This window comes from Esox lucius, chromosome 19 (genome assembly GCF_011004845.1).
Source record: "Esox lucius isolate fEsoLuc1 chromosome 19, fEsoLuc1.pri, whole genome shotgun sequence".
NCBI lineage: Eukaryota > Metazoa > Chordata > Actinopteri > Esociformes > Esocidae > Esox > Esox lucius.
This window is the reverse complement of record NC_047587.1, coordinates 15,544,578-15,560,523: the sequence shown is the minus strand read 5'-3', so window position 1 is coordinate 15,560,523 and position 15,946 is coordinate 15,544,578.

Below are 15,946 nucleotides of genomic sequence, written 5' to 3'. Positions count from 1 at the left end.
AAAAAAATCCTAAATAAAACCATTTCAGTGTGTGTTTTAAAATAAATTGTCAAACCGAATGAAATGTCAATGTATCAAATATTATTCAGTGATACTTTTGCAAGGCATTGTATAAATAATATTTAATGCTGAAATGCTGTGAGATATATGTCCAGCTTGCTCATTCTATCTTTACTTATTTAAAAACCTTGTTAAATTAATATGTTTACATTTGATAAGACCACACAGAGAACTAGAGGTACTGACCATAGTAATAATCTGAAGTACTTTGTTGGGAACTTGAAAATATTCACGTACCAGTAATATAGCCACTCTTTGCTGCCCTAGTCACAATTCACCTGTCAGACGAAGCCCCAGGGGAGCCGTCCGTCCTGTTCTGTCACTCACCACCCACGATTAGGCCAAATACACGTAACAACAGTGAACACATGACTGTAAACACACACAAAACTAGCTTCTGTTCTTTGAGAACAAATACAACCACAGGGAACAAACAAAGAGCACAAACACACACAAAAATTACTTTCTTCATGTAACTTCTAGATCAAATATTGACTCTGCACCTGATTTCACCTTAAGCTGTTCAGAGTCTCCAGAGGGATTAAAAAGGAATAGATTCAGATGTGTTCTTCTGTCAACCATGTATACACTAGAGTTTTTTTTTTATTAATGTGTTTGTCACAAAGAGATGAACAAAACTATGGTCTACATCTGCCTGTAACCCACCATTCAGACAAGCCTCAATCATACTGTAGTTTTTTTCCAAAGAGGGTCAGGTGGGGGAATTACTGTAATTGTTATGACTTATGTCAAGTGACAGACTCGGTACTAAAGGAACATGGGAGCATTTCATGGGAGAATGTCACTATTTTGGAACTTGTTAGATGGTTCCATAACCTTTGGTGGTTTATGGGCATTGAAATACTGTCACCCTTCGTCAATATATACACCAGAGGTGTCAAACCGGTTCCACGGAGGGCCGAGTGTCTGCATGTTTTTGCTCTCTCATTGTACTTGATTGGTTAATTAGGTCACTGATTGGTTAGTTTCTACCCTCACCTGGTTGTGTAGGTATGAACTAGGAACCAATTTATAGGAAAAACCAAAAACCTGCAGACACTCGGCCCTTTGTGGAACCGGTTTGACACCTGTGATATACACTATATTCTGGGTAAGGAACCATCTTTAACATCAACATGTTGTAAAATAGGGTTATATATAGGAGGAAAATAGTAAACTAGTAGACTTTTTCCATGTCTACTAACTGGTAGCCATCTGGCCCATAGAAACGAATAGGACTATGCCCACCACGCCATGCCACCTCCGAACTGTAAACAAAATGTAGTGCAGTGACACACTGTTCATTCTCCTTACATTTTGATATTCTGATGGTAGGCACCAGCACTAATATGGAAAGTTCACATTGATATCAGTTGCATTTTTCAAGTAGCTGTACCACGTTGGTTAAACCAATTTAGGTGTGCACAAGAGTCACAAGTGAGCTTTGATGAGATTTGTTGCTTTACTATGCAGTTCTACGCAGTTGTTTGTTTGGCTCCGACTCGCATGTGGAAACAGTACAGTATTATTATTAGCCTATTATAATTTTTATTCTGGTGAAAACCGGGACATTTTAGTGTTTTACAGATATTTGTCGGGACCCGGCAAATATCGGGACACCCAGCTTGAAATGGGACAATCCTGGGCAAACCAGGATGTCTGGTCACCCTAAGAATACATGTATAACATAACAACTGTCTGCTTTCTAGATTGGCTAACTACAGAAAACAATTTGTCTAACGTTCATTTATTCACCGTTCCACCACTGTTTGTATATTGCAACTAGAGGCATGACAAGCAACTACTCACCCACATGAGACCTACCAGTGAGTTGACTGTGAACAGACATTCACCTGGTTATCAGTACGTAATGCAGTAGGAGGAGAAAAGTGAAGGAGTGCTCCTAAATCATGCGGCCCACCTACATGGTGACTCTGAGCACAGAGCACAGCTCATCAAACAGACTCCTCTGAGACCTGGCAGATAGGAGCTGTCACTAAACAACAATGGGAGCAACACACACACTTTAACCCCAGTACATATAAGCCTATTCGTTTAACATGGCTCTGTAGTTGGAGAGGATTTGAACAGAAAGCAGAGGGGACCTAGATGCCGATAGATAAAAATAGATAGATAAAGAAAAAGGGGAGACCTCCTAGCAGGAACCACAGGCCACACATGTCAACACTGTGTACGTTTGCAGTATTAGTCATGGTTGCTTTAAACCTCTCTGGCTGATTCCAGCAAGCAAAAGACCCACTTTCACGTAAGGCAGACTGTTTCCTATTCAGTGCATCATTTTGCCCAGGGCCTATATAAGGCACCGCTGTAAGGACCCAGTTTGCATTTGGGAATGCACACAAACTCTACTCCTTTGGAACTGCTATCCATACTTTGTTCAATAAAGTAATTATTACTTATTTTAATTATTGTGGCACGTCTCCCTTCACTCAGCCATTTCTAAAGCCCTGTTGATAAGCAGGACTGTGCTCTCAATAATCTCTCTTTAGGGGTCTGAGAGAGTGAAGTGAGCCATAAGAACCCTCTCTGCCAGCTTTAGCAATCAGGAAGAAAAAGTCATAATTATATTGGTTTCTCTCTGTTGCCTGAATCCAAATAAAGCTTCATGCTTAGGTTGCTATACACTCCTCTTGTCCTGACACACACACACACACACACACACCTCAATAAGGAGGCCTTAATCAATCAGGGGTTCCCTTGCCACAGCTTCATCCTGAACCCTGTCTGAAAGGCAGACTGACAGCCCTCAACCTCCCAGCATTGTCAAGGGAGACTGATTAGGCTTCTGACTCGCTACCTCAGCCTACCAGCTAGAAAAGCATCAGGGTTAAAGGGTCCCCATCACCAAACACAGAAATGTTCTGGACACCTGCTTTTAAAGCAGTGCTTGCCTCTGCAGTTCTATCCCGTTTTTGTTATTTGCAATTAGGAGGAGGTGGGGGGGAACAGGGTTGTTTGAGAGGGAGGAGAAAATCTGTGCGTGCCTGTGTGTCTGTGTGTGTTTGTGTGTGTGTTAGTTTGTGCGTGCATTTGTGTAGGCTGAAGTTTTGAAGGGGGAGCTTGGCTCTGGGCCCAAGGCAGGAACAAAGAGGGGACGCGCTTTACATGCATAGCCAGACAGAGCAAACTGGCCAACCTAGTTGTCAGCCAATACAGGGACCCAAAAAGTGCAGAGAACCAGGGGAAGCCTAGAAGCACAACACCTACCAACATCCCTCTCCAACCTTGCAGAATTTTTTACTGTTTGTTTAGTTGATATGAAAACTATATTGGGTGGCATGCTTGTGAGGCATTAAATAGCACAAGCTGCTTAGATTTTATTGTGTTTGCATTCAATATGGGCTGCGTGGCCATGGGTAAACGGAAGCGATCCCTTCGCAAACACCCGCAGGGTGAACAAATACATGCAATTAGTTCAACAGAGCAGCAGAGAGACAGGTGGGTAGAGAGGAGAGGAGCTGCTTTGTCTGTTACGTTTAAGTTCTCCTCCTCAGTCCAGTCCTCGGTGATAGATGTTTGGCATATCAAGGGCCCACTGTATCTCCCGAAACCTCCATGGAGAACACAGACCTGAACCATCCTATGAGGCTTAGCAAATTCTGAAACAAAAAGAATAATCATTTTAAAGTCTGATTTTGTTTTTTTTTGCATGCTTATTATTTCTTAAGGTTAGGTGCAGTGGATTCTTTTTCTTTCATTCCCTATTTTTGTGCCTGAAATCAGCTTAAAGCACTCCTACCATTTCCCTCCAAATGAAGGGGGCACCCACTCCATCACTGAAGAACAATACCATATCCTGACAAAAGTCTGAGGGCGTACCCCTCCTCTGTCACTGGTCCCCCTCCACCCAGGCTCCACCACCGGTGACTGGTAAATGCCACTTTCAATCTTTCTCTTGTCTTATTCTCTCTTTCCTCTTTTTATCCCTTCTCTTCTATGGTGCCTTCAATGGATGTGTTAAGTATTGTGCGTCTCTTTGGGGACGGCAAGTCAGTCCGGATCATTAAAAGCAGTCCAAGCCTTTAGCCAGATCAAAATAATTAACTGGAGGGGTCACAAGCTAATGAAATGAAAAGGGGGGCTGAAAGGGACCTCTAAATGGCTCTCACTAATCCTCCCTTTACCTTGTTATGGGGAGGGGGGCCAAGGCCTCTATTGGCCATCGCTAATGATAATAGGTTGAAGTTGTAGGGGATGTATGAAGGGGATGTATGATGGGGATGTATGAAGGGGATGTATGAAGGGGATGTATGATGGGGATGTATGATGGGGATGTGTGATTGAGATGTGTGAAGGGGATGTATGATGGGGATGTGTGATTGAGATGTGTGAAGGGGATGTATGATGGGGATGTGTGATTGAGATGTGTGAAGGGGATGTATGATGGGGATGTGTGATTGAGATGTGTGAAGGGGATGTATGATGGGGATGTGTGATTGAGATGTGTGAAGGGGATGTATGATGGGGATGTGTGAAGGGGATGAGTGGAGGGGGTGTGTGAAGGGGGTGTATGATGATGTATGAAGGGGGTGTATGAAGGGAATGCGTGATGAGGATGTATGAAGGGGATGTTTGAAGGGGATGTATGATGGGGATATATGAAGGGGATGTGTGAAGGGGATGTGTGATGACGATGTATGAAGTGGATGTTTGAAGGGGATGAGTGAAGGGGATGTGTGATGATGATGTATGAAGGGGATGTATGAAGGGGATGTGTGATGAGAATGCATGAAGGGGATGTGTGATGATGATGTATGAAGTGGATGTTTGAAGGGGATGTATGAAGGGGATGTATGAAGGGGATGTGTGATGACGATGTATGAAGTGGATGTTTGAAGGGGATGTATGAAGGGGATATATGAAGGGGATGTATGAAGGGGATGTGTGATGACGATGTATGAAGTGGATGTGTGAAGGGGATATATGAAGGGGATGTATGAAGGGGATGTGTGAAGGGGATGTGTGATGACGATGTATGAAGGGGATGTATGATGAGAATGTATGAAGGGGATGTGTGAAGGGGTTGTACCTAGACCTGCCTGAATAACTATATATAAATATCTGGTATCAAACAAGCTAGTATGCAGTTGTTACGCATTACTTACAACATTCAAGGCATAATTGAGAAAATAAATATTGTACTGATTTCTTGTAATCCATTACACCCTCTGACTAAGGCACATCTGGGGTGAAAAACAAACATTAAAGTGTCAATCTGAGATAGAACAAATGCTTTTCTTCTATCTTTTGTGTTGCATGACACCCCAATATATATATTTTTTTATTAATGCGTTTAGGCCTCAGTTTTGGATGCATTCTGTTTTATTTACAGTATGCAGGCCAGCAACCCAAACCATTATATTTTCACAGAATCCCAACCTGCAATTTCATAACAAATAACATTAGCTGTCATAAAGGAAGAGTGAACAAAGGGTGTGATTAATGTCTGTAATGAACAGGTTGTACTGGAACAGGCCCCAACCTGCCAATATGGGAGAAGGGGGGTTGAAGAAGAGAGCACAGAGAAAGAGAGCCTTAATGGTGAAAGCACTGCCAGTGTGCTCAGATGGACAGAGATACAAGTTCACAGAGGAACGGACTGGTTTCCCAAGACAAACAGTCACACAAACAGAGAGATAATAATAGTAGACGAAGCAGGGTATTACCAAATACACTACACATACACACACCACACACACACACACAAACTCACATTCATGCACATACCACTATACTGTACTGTACCAATACACACCACTGCACACACCATACACACAACACACACACACCACTACACGCATACAACTACACACAACACACCACTACTAGACACTGCTACACATAACTATAAACACCACCCACACACACACACCTATAAACATACACCACTACCCACACCACATAGGGCAAGACCCCACATGCCCCAGAAGATGCTGAACTAGAGGGAGAGACAGTTAAGGAAAGCTAACTGTCCTCACACAGTCCCACGCACACACACACGCGCGCGCGCTAGAAGAGGTCAGACTAGGGCCGTATGGTTGATGTATTAATTCCTGATGCGCTGGTAGGCATGTCTATAGGAAGCTTTCCAGAGAACTAGAACAGTGACTGAGGTAAATTACATGCAGTAACTCCAAGCCTTTGTTTTCCATGGTAGAAAGAAACAAAGTGAATCATCAGTACAGCCTTGGATAAAATGGCAAAAATCTGTTTACTTGGCCAAAATGGAGGATGATGTATTTCCCACTCATTACGTCTCGATTCCTGGAATCCTCCAAGCGGGCTTACAACAAAAAGGAATTTAGGGGGAAAAAAACAGCACATTTTTTAGCAACCCCAGAAATGAAACTGAGGCTGGTCTGAGACAGGCAGGGGCAGGTGTTACCACAGCCCTACCATCAATCCATTCTAATCACCGCTTCGGCGTCTGATCCAGAACCCACTGCTGCCCCTGCCTTAACCCCGGCACCATATCTCTCCGTAACAACTCTACTAAAGTGGGCAAAGCCTTGCCTTCCTTCCAGTTATTAGGCAGCAGGCAGACCTAGGCTCTGTGTACCAGCAGTCCAGCAGTAGCCAGTTGAATCCAGACGCACAATTAGCAGTTTGGATGAAATAGATGCCTTGCACAAAAGCACAGGAAAATAAGGGCATTGAAAAAAAGACGGGGAATGACTGAGGGGGAGAGAGGTTGAGAGGAGAGGAGAAATGGTTGTAGGGGAGGCAGGACAGGGACAGATCGAAATGGCTTGAATTGAGTCCATGCTCACCCCGTTCATTTAGTATTCTGCTTAAATCAGGGCTTTTGTTGAGCTTTGAGCCGAGTGGTGTCAATCATCTCGACCCCGTGTTGTAGGGTGGGGGGGGATTTATTATGAATCTGCTCCTGCAAAACAGGACCATCAGCCACCTTCATCCGTCTCTCCTACCACCCCTCCCCTCACTTCCTCCCTACTCCAAGCCCCTATCCAGCTCACCCCCCCCCCCCCCCCACACACACACTCTTGTGTTAGTGCTGCAGAATAGGCAATAGAGAGTGAAGTTAGCAATCTCAGGGCCACTCGCACTCTGGACCCACATCAAAGTGACAGAGACGTCCAATCAGATTTGTCTTACAGGCATTACATGATGAATATGGTGCGGCCGCGGCACAAAAGCGCCTTTGTGTCAGCCGGGAGCAGAGGCTATTCACAGCCCGCCAGTGCCACAGCCATCCAGAGTGGAAGTAAATGGCCAAAAGGGCCCTTGCTGAAAAAAAAGCACCCAAACTTGTGCAGCACAATGGACCATGCAAATGACTGCCCCCCCCCCCACTTCCAACACCCCCCACCCCCCCACCAGCACCCCCCTCCACCCCCTCAGGCCTGTGGTTGGGGGCCTCCTCCTCTGGGTCGTCTGAAGTTTAGGCCCTATTCAGCCACACAGTGAAGTGTCAGTAGGGAGTGTTGGGCTGTGAGCATTCAAACTAGTTTTTTTTTCCCCCTCTCCCCCCCTTCGTATTCAAAAAGAGAAAGATTTCTTTTTTATAAAAAGATAGAAGAAAAACATGAGTCCAATGACTGACTGTTTTGTCGGGAGTGAGGCAACTTGGCGGGGTGGTGCAGTGGGACGATGCCTATTGAATACTTCTGCTGCAGGGAGAACAAGGGTGCCTAACACGACAGAGTGGCCTTCTGACATGAACTTGCATGAGGGAGAAAAGAGAAAATGAAATCTGATGGGCTCCATTTGGCATGGAGAAAGCCATTGTGTGTGTTTTGTGTAGAAGAGCCAGGTAGCCATTCCTAAGAAACACATGAACAATATGGCTCAGTGCATTTGGTGAGTGGACCACTTAATCCAATGGACCTTCACAACACTGGGGCCATAATGGTTGCACATCCAAGCTAGAAGGGCAGCAAATACCCAAACTTTTCTCAGTTTTGACCTTCAAATGAACAAGTCCAAACAGGAATCTGTAATTTAAGGCATTTTAAACGTAATGGATGAATTATATTTCAATTGCATAGTCATTGAATGGATTTCATTACTCTGCATGAAATATAACTAGGCCCCAGTTTGTCCCAGTCAGGTCATCAAGTTTGTCCCAATCAACTGAGGAAAGTCTACTAGTGCTAAAACTCTGATGGTTTTGACCTTCACTACAGCCTCTCTACACTCATTACTCTTTCATTGGCCCCTGCTTACTGGCTAAGCCACGTCTCTCTCTCCCTTCCAGCCGTGTTTGTACAGAGCAAGCTCTACATGGAGCATGTGTTGCAATGCCATTTACACGTTACAAATGATCCAACTGCAAATTAATCTTCCGTTTGTTTTCCTTTCATGTAGTGTATGTCTATATTCCTGCTTAAAAATTAACAACTCAGTAAGCAGTGTCCAAGGTTGTGCACCATCTTTTCATCTATGTTCATCTCTCACTCTGTCTCTGTATTTTGTTCAGTATGGGTCTCTATGTCTCTTTTCAAATAAATCTTTATGCAGAATATTATAATGAACCTTGTCTAGGTAGGCCTGTAATGGTCCTTTGGAACGGTGCTAAGCAGGTTTGCCTATATAGGCTGGGAGATTGGGGTTTGAAACATGCAGGTGGCGTTTCATGGTTCATAGGATCCAAATGTATATGTCAGCAACAGTTTATAACCACAAGTAAACCTATGATGACCCTAGCTGTCTTCATCACTTCATCTAGAGGAGGAATATCTATTTTGGGGGGGAGAAGTAGCTATTTTGCCACCTAATAGTCTGAGTATCAACAGTTAAATACTGCAAGATAGACCAAACCAAACATAGGCAGGTGAGTGGACTACGCCAATGCGTACCAAGTCCACTTTCAGCATTTTACAAGCACAGTGGCTGACCTATTACTACCAAGACACTTACATACAGGTGCATCTCAAAAAAAAATTATAACATGGAAAAGTCCCGTAATTCAAATCAAAAAGTGACACCTTCATATATTCTAGATTCTTTATACATAAGGTAAAACATTTCAAGCCCTTTTTGTTTCAATCTTGATGGCTTACAGCTCATGGAAATAAAAACCCAGCTGAATAGAGCTCTTCCCAGGTTGACATTTCTGTATTATAAATATTGTATTCTAATATTTTGAGATGCTAGATGATTGAGCCGTAATCATCAAGATTGAAACAAAAAAGTATTGAAATGTTTCACTTCAAACTCTAGCCAAGTTTTCTTCAACAATTTTCACATTTCTTTTTGACACTTTCCCATGAAGGTCACTTTTGTGAAGCACCTGGGCTATGGTTGCTGTATGCTGTGAAATAATGTAACTTTAAGTCACCATAGGCCTCTTGGTGGGTTCCCAGAATAGCTGCCTTCTCAACCAGATACACATTTTTTGAGGACAGTCTATTCTGGACAGATTTACAGTTGTGCCATTGCTTAATAATGGATTTTCACAGTGCTCCAGGAGATATTCAAGGTCTTGGAAATATTCTTATATACTACCCCTGATTGGTGCTTTAGATAACATTTCATTTTATTTTGTAACACAAAGTGGAGTGAATATTTTTATATAATATTATCTAATATAAGCTATAATATAAACCATTATCTAATATAATGCAGGGTCGCATGAAACCAGTGTTTTGACAGTCAATTTGCACCCAGCTACAGACCAGGGATGGTAGCCTGCACTTGATTATGTTTTTTTTTCTCCTTTCTGGGGGTTCCATCGAGACAGTGTGTGGTCTGTATGACTGTATGAAGGATTTCTGTGTGGACCTAAACTTCACTCCGTTAATTGCCAAGCCCACTTTGCTGAATCCTAAGTGTTCTACAAAGTCCTTAGTGCCTTGCTAGCTATACACCAAAGGTCTACTGGATCTGACAAATTGTGATCAGTTTTACTTTATTAGCAGCAACATTATTGCTGGCTCAGTGCCTCGCATTTTAGTACTGTACACCAGTGGGGATTTCTTTAAGACTGCAAGGGAAGCTTGGCTTCCCCTATAATGTCAAAGAAAATAATGGTCAAATATGTACTATTGTGTAAACATTTTATTGACAAATCCCTAAAACTAGTTAGTTCAGAATCAGCTACAGGTCGGCTGACTCGATTTTCTTCTCATACAATCCTGCAGCGTCACAGTGCATTTCCCTGTTGAAGCCGAGCGTCCATTGACTTCAATGGGGCTGCTTAGAACAGTTTTTTTCAGTGCTCCAAAAGTAGACGGTGATTGGATAAATGCTGCGATTATGTCCCGCCCACGGACACTCAGCGTCTCTGGGGGTGAATGAGGAGTGGGCTGGCCCGGACTCCGGGCTTCCGCGTGATGATTGGAAGATTTGACGATCTGTCAAACTGCATCTCCTTTTGACTGACAGCGGTCTGTACTTTAAGAAGTCACTGAAGCTATTTCGCGCTCAGTCCCATGGCGGATTTCTCAAGTGTATTCGAAAGACAAACTGCTGCAATATTTATTGATATTTGTTTGGCGAAATTGCTAGCCGATTTGCATCATACATTTCACACAATTATAGGCTACACCACAATCCTTGTTTCAGTTTGACAAAGTTGAATATATATTTTTTAGATAGTTCATTCATTCATATACAGTAGTAGGCTAGGCTAGCGTTGTACGCGGGTGAAACTGCGCACGATGGCAGACAGGGCTAATATTGTCCACCTGATTTCAGCAAAGCCATTAATAAACAGAGTAAAATTATATTGGTAAAAAATATATATATATATATATATTGTTCTGTTACAAAATTAAATGTTATTGCCTGGGGTCCAAAAGACCCCAAAGACCCAGAGTGTCACTACAAATGAAGACCATCAGAGGGTTATAATGTAGGCCGAAAATGAGCTTCCCCTCTTTGAAAGACCAGCAGCCGCCACTGCTGTACACTCTAATCTCTATCACTCCATAAGGGCACATACTCTGGTAACCTTGCCTAGAAAATATTCTACAATATCTGGTGAACATACAGTTATGGTAAATACGTAAGTATCAAATAAGTGTTCAGACCAGGATACAGCCCTGTAACTGTTACTGGTTGTAATAAAAAATTCCAGATACAACTGAATTATGCTACCTTGTTAAAAATCCTTTGACACAGTCACTTTTTAAAAATATTATTATATTTTGACAACACAGGATTGGTTAGTACCTGATGCACCAAGATTAAAGCAAATTGTCTTTTTTTGCCCCCCAGTGAAATCATCTGCAAAAACAGCTCAAACTTAAATATCCAGTGCCCTTGACTGCCCTTGCTTGCTGAATCTTCCCTTAAAAATATTTAGATTTGCTTGTAATAATTGTTTGTCTTTGTGATTTATTTTGAAATGCTGCTATATTTATAAATAATGCTATATTATGTATTGAACTTTTATCCTAAAAGTTTTGTAATTATTTAATTTGTACTTGCTGTAGATGCAGAAATAGATTAGCTTGAGGTTGTATGGTAGACACCCAAGAAAGATTCAGTTCATTTAAACAACCACAGACACTGACGTATAGAATAAAAAACTAAAAGAAACATAAAAACATTTTATTCCACAGATACATACAGAGATCTTCAGGTATGTAAATATTTTTTTCAATTTCCAATTGATTATTTTCCAGGACAGAAACGTGCATGGCTTCACAGCTAAACTAAATGTTGTTCCTGTTTTGGTACTACACATAAAATTATATTTTTTATTATGTCCAGCCAATAACCACAACAGATCTTGAAGGTGCCTACACCTGCCACAAGAATATTATTGCTGATGCCTTCAATTGCCACTTTATTAGAGCAGGCAATCTCTTTGGGGAAAATTCTAAATCCTCCAAGATTCCTGTCATTGAGTCTTGTAAAGCCTTGTTGGGATATAGTAAGTCTTTGAAATAAAAGTATTGGTTAGTGTTACTCTGCGATAGTTTCCTGCTTCTTCATAACACGTGACACACAAAGATGGAGGTCCTCCATGCTTTTCTAGCTATCAATCCTAGGAAAGCCACAGGTGGTGACAAACCTGACCAAGATCTGCTGGTTAGCACTGGAACATTTATCTCTTGTGCACTTACATACATTTTTAATGTAACATTAATTGCGGGGGTTATTCCTAAAATGTGGAAATGTGCCCATGTGCTGCCAGTACATAAAGGTGTGGGATACACCTGTCCTTGATAATTATTGACCTAGGTCTTGCCTTAACTGTCTTGCCGAGCAAGAAATCTGGAATCATAGGTAGATAGGTGCGTTCTTTTTTATCTGATTATTGCATATTGAAGAAATACCAATGGTCAAAGGCTTTTGCTAAAGTTGATATTCTACTTTGATGAAAAAACTAATTATCTCAGCGTTGGATCTCAGGCTATTATTACAAAAGCACCCTTTTCTTTCCTTTCCAAAAAGGTTTAACAATACAGTTTTGAGTGAGGAACAGAAGCGTTCAATTTGCAGTGGTCTCTTAATTTTTCCCCTTTTGTTCCTCACTCAAAACCTTCCTTTTTGACTATTTTGGAAAGGACAGAAAAAGGTGCCGTTTTCTCTTAATTGTTTCTGGAGCTGTATGCTATTGAGGTCCAAACTTATGCTATTAAGGTCAAAAAATCAACAACTGGATGATTTCAATATTTTTACCCTTTCTGTTTCTATACTTGCTCCTACCTACAGATACCATAGGATTTGTTTAGTTGATCATCTGTCTTTAAAAGTTGCTGAGCTGTTAAATAAGCTGCTGGGATTTTATGAGGATTTTTGTACAGTATATATTCTACATCTTTGGGTGTAAATATACAACCCCGTTTCAAAAGCAAGGGGTTGAACAAAAATATTGTAAGAAACGTTTATGAATTGCAACCATTTTCATACACAGTCCACTTATTTCAGGGGCTCAAATGTAATTGGACAAATTATCCCAATCATTTAAAAAAATCTCAGATATAATACTTTGTCAATTCCTCGTTTGTGATGTTTTGCCAGGAACTTTACTACAGCTGTCTTCAGTTGTTGTTTGTTTGTGGGTCTTTCTGCCTTAAGTTTTGTTTTCAGCAAGTGAAATGCATGCTCGATCGGGTTGCGATCAGGTGATTGACTCAGCCATTGCAAAGACAATATATCCCTATACACTTCAGAATGTATCTGTCTGCTTCTGTTTTCTGTCACAGCATGAATAAACAGTAGTGACCCAGTGCCATTAGAAGGCATACATGCCCATGCCATCACACTGTCTCCACTGTGTTTTACAGATGATGTGGTATGCTTTGGATCATGAGCCATTCCAATCCTTCTCAATAATTTTTTCTTTCCATCATTCTGGTACAGGTTGATCTTAGTTTAATTTCTCAAAAAAATGCTGTTCCAGAACTGGGCTGGCTTTTTTATATGTTTTTGTTTGGCAAAGTCTAATCTGGCCTTTCTTATATTGAGGCTTATGAAATGGTTTGCACCTTGTGGTGAACCCTCTGTATTTGCTCTTGTGAAGACTTCTCTTTATGGTAGACTTGGATAATTATATGCCTACCTCCTGGAGAGTGTTCTTCACTTGGCTGGAAGTTGTGAAGGAGTTTTTCTTTACCATTTTTCTTTACCAGCTTTTGAGTCAATTGTCCAATTACTTTTGGTCCTTTGAAAAAGAGGAGGCTACATATTAAAGAGCTGTAATTCCTAAACCCTTCCTCCAATTTGGTTGTGGATTCCCTCAAATTAAAGCTGAGAGACTGCACTTTAAGCCCATATTCATTATTTAACTGTAACTTGAATATATTTGTAACAAAACTTGTGTGTGTCCATTTATGTCTGGGCCTAACTGCACATGCCCACTATGAATTTGGCAGCAACATGATTGAAAATAGTTGAGGCATGTTTAGCACTGTGTTGCGCCACCTCTTCTTTTAATAGTACTCTGTACGTGTTTGAGAACTAAATAAGACCATTTGCTGTAGTTTTGAAAATGAAATGTATTCCCATTCTTGCTTGATATAAGTTTTCAGCTGCTCAACAGTTCAAGGTCCCCCTTGTCATATTTTTTGTGTCATAATTCACCAAATGTTTTCAGTGTGTGACAGGTCTGGACTGCAGGCAGGCCAGTTTAGCACCTAGACTCTTTTACTATAGAGCCATGTTGTTGTTATACGTGCAGAATGTGGTTTGGCACTGTCATGTTGAAATAAGCAAGGCCTTCTTTAAACAAGACATAGACTGGAAAGCAGCATCAGCCATAACATTATGACCACCTGCCTAATATTGTGTGGGTCCCCCTTTTGCCACCAAAACAGCCCTGACCCGTCGAGACATGGACTTCACTAGACCTCTGAAGGTGTACTGTGGTATCTGGCTCCAAGATGTTAGCAGCAGATCCTTTAAGTCCTGTAAGTTGCGAGGTGGGGCCTCCATGGATCGGACTTGTTTGTCCAGCACATCCCACAGATGTTCGATTGAATTAAGATCTGGAGAATTTCAACATATTGAACTGGCGATAGTGTTCCTCAAACCATTCCGGAACCATTTTGTTTTGTGGCAGGGCGCATTATCCTGCTGAAAGAGGCCAATGCCATCAGGGACTATTGTTGCCATGAAATGGTGCACATGGTCTGCAACAATGCTCAGGTAAATGATACGTGCCAAAGTAACATCCACATGAATGGCAGGACCCAAGGTTTCCCAGCAGAACATTGCCCAGAGCAGGCCACCTTCTTTTATTGCTCCATGGTCCAGTTCTGATGCTCACCTGTCCGTTGTAGGCGCTTTTGGGAGTAGACAGGGGTCAGCATGGGGTCAAGATGCTCAGATCCTTACACTTGCCCATTTTTACTGCTTCTAACACATCAACTTTGAGGACAGAATGTTTACTTGCTTCCCCCCAGTGACAGGTGCCATGATAACGACATTATCAGTGTTATTTATTTCACCTGTCAGTGGTCATAATGTTATGGCTGATCTGTGTATGTTGCTCCAAAACCTGTTCATATTGTTCAGCATTAATGGTGCCTTAACAGATATTTAAGTCACCCATGCCATGTGAACTAATGCACCCCTTCACGGATGCTGGCTATTGAACTGTGCACGGATAAGAAGCCAGATGGCCCCCCTCCTCTTTAGTCCAGAGGACGCAACGTCCATGATTCCCAAAAAGTATTTCTAATTTTGATTCATCAGACCACAGGACAGTTTTCTACTTTGCCTCAGTCCATCTTAAATGAGCTTGGGCCCAGAGAAGGCGGTGGCGGTTCTGGATCTTGTTTACATGTGGATTTTTCTTTGCATGGTAGAGTTTTAACTTGCATTTGTAGATGCACGACATACTGTGTTCAGAGACAATGGTTTTCAGTATTGTTCCTGAGCCCATGCAGTGATTTCCATTACAGAATAGTGTCTGTTTTTAAAGCAGTGCTGTCTGAGGGCCCGAAGATCACGGCCATCCAATATTGGTTTTTGGCCTTATCCGTTGCAGACAGAGATTTCTATGGATTCTCTGAATCCTTTAATGATATTATGTACTGTCGCAGTTTTTCACAGAGTGGTGATCCCCTCCCCATACTCACTTCTGACAGACCCATCCTCTCTGGAATGATCTTTTAATACCCTGACCTGTTACTAACCTGTTGCCAATTAATCTAATTAGTTGTGTGATATTCCACCAGGAAATAAAAATGTCTCAGTTTCAACATTTGAAATGTTGTCTTTGTACTATTTTTGATTGAATATAGGTTTTAAATTATTTGCATATCATTGCATTCTGTTTTTATTTACATTTTATGCAGTGTTCCAATGTTTCTTTGGAAACAGGGTTGTATTTTTATCTTTTTTTTAATTTACAAAATGTAAATAAAATGTAACATTCAGTGGCCTTCATCAGAGTGATCTTTTAATGTTGAGCGAGTGTTGCGTCTTTTTACTTGCCTCGATTAAT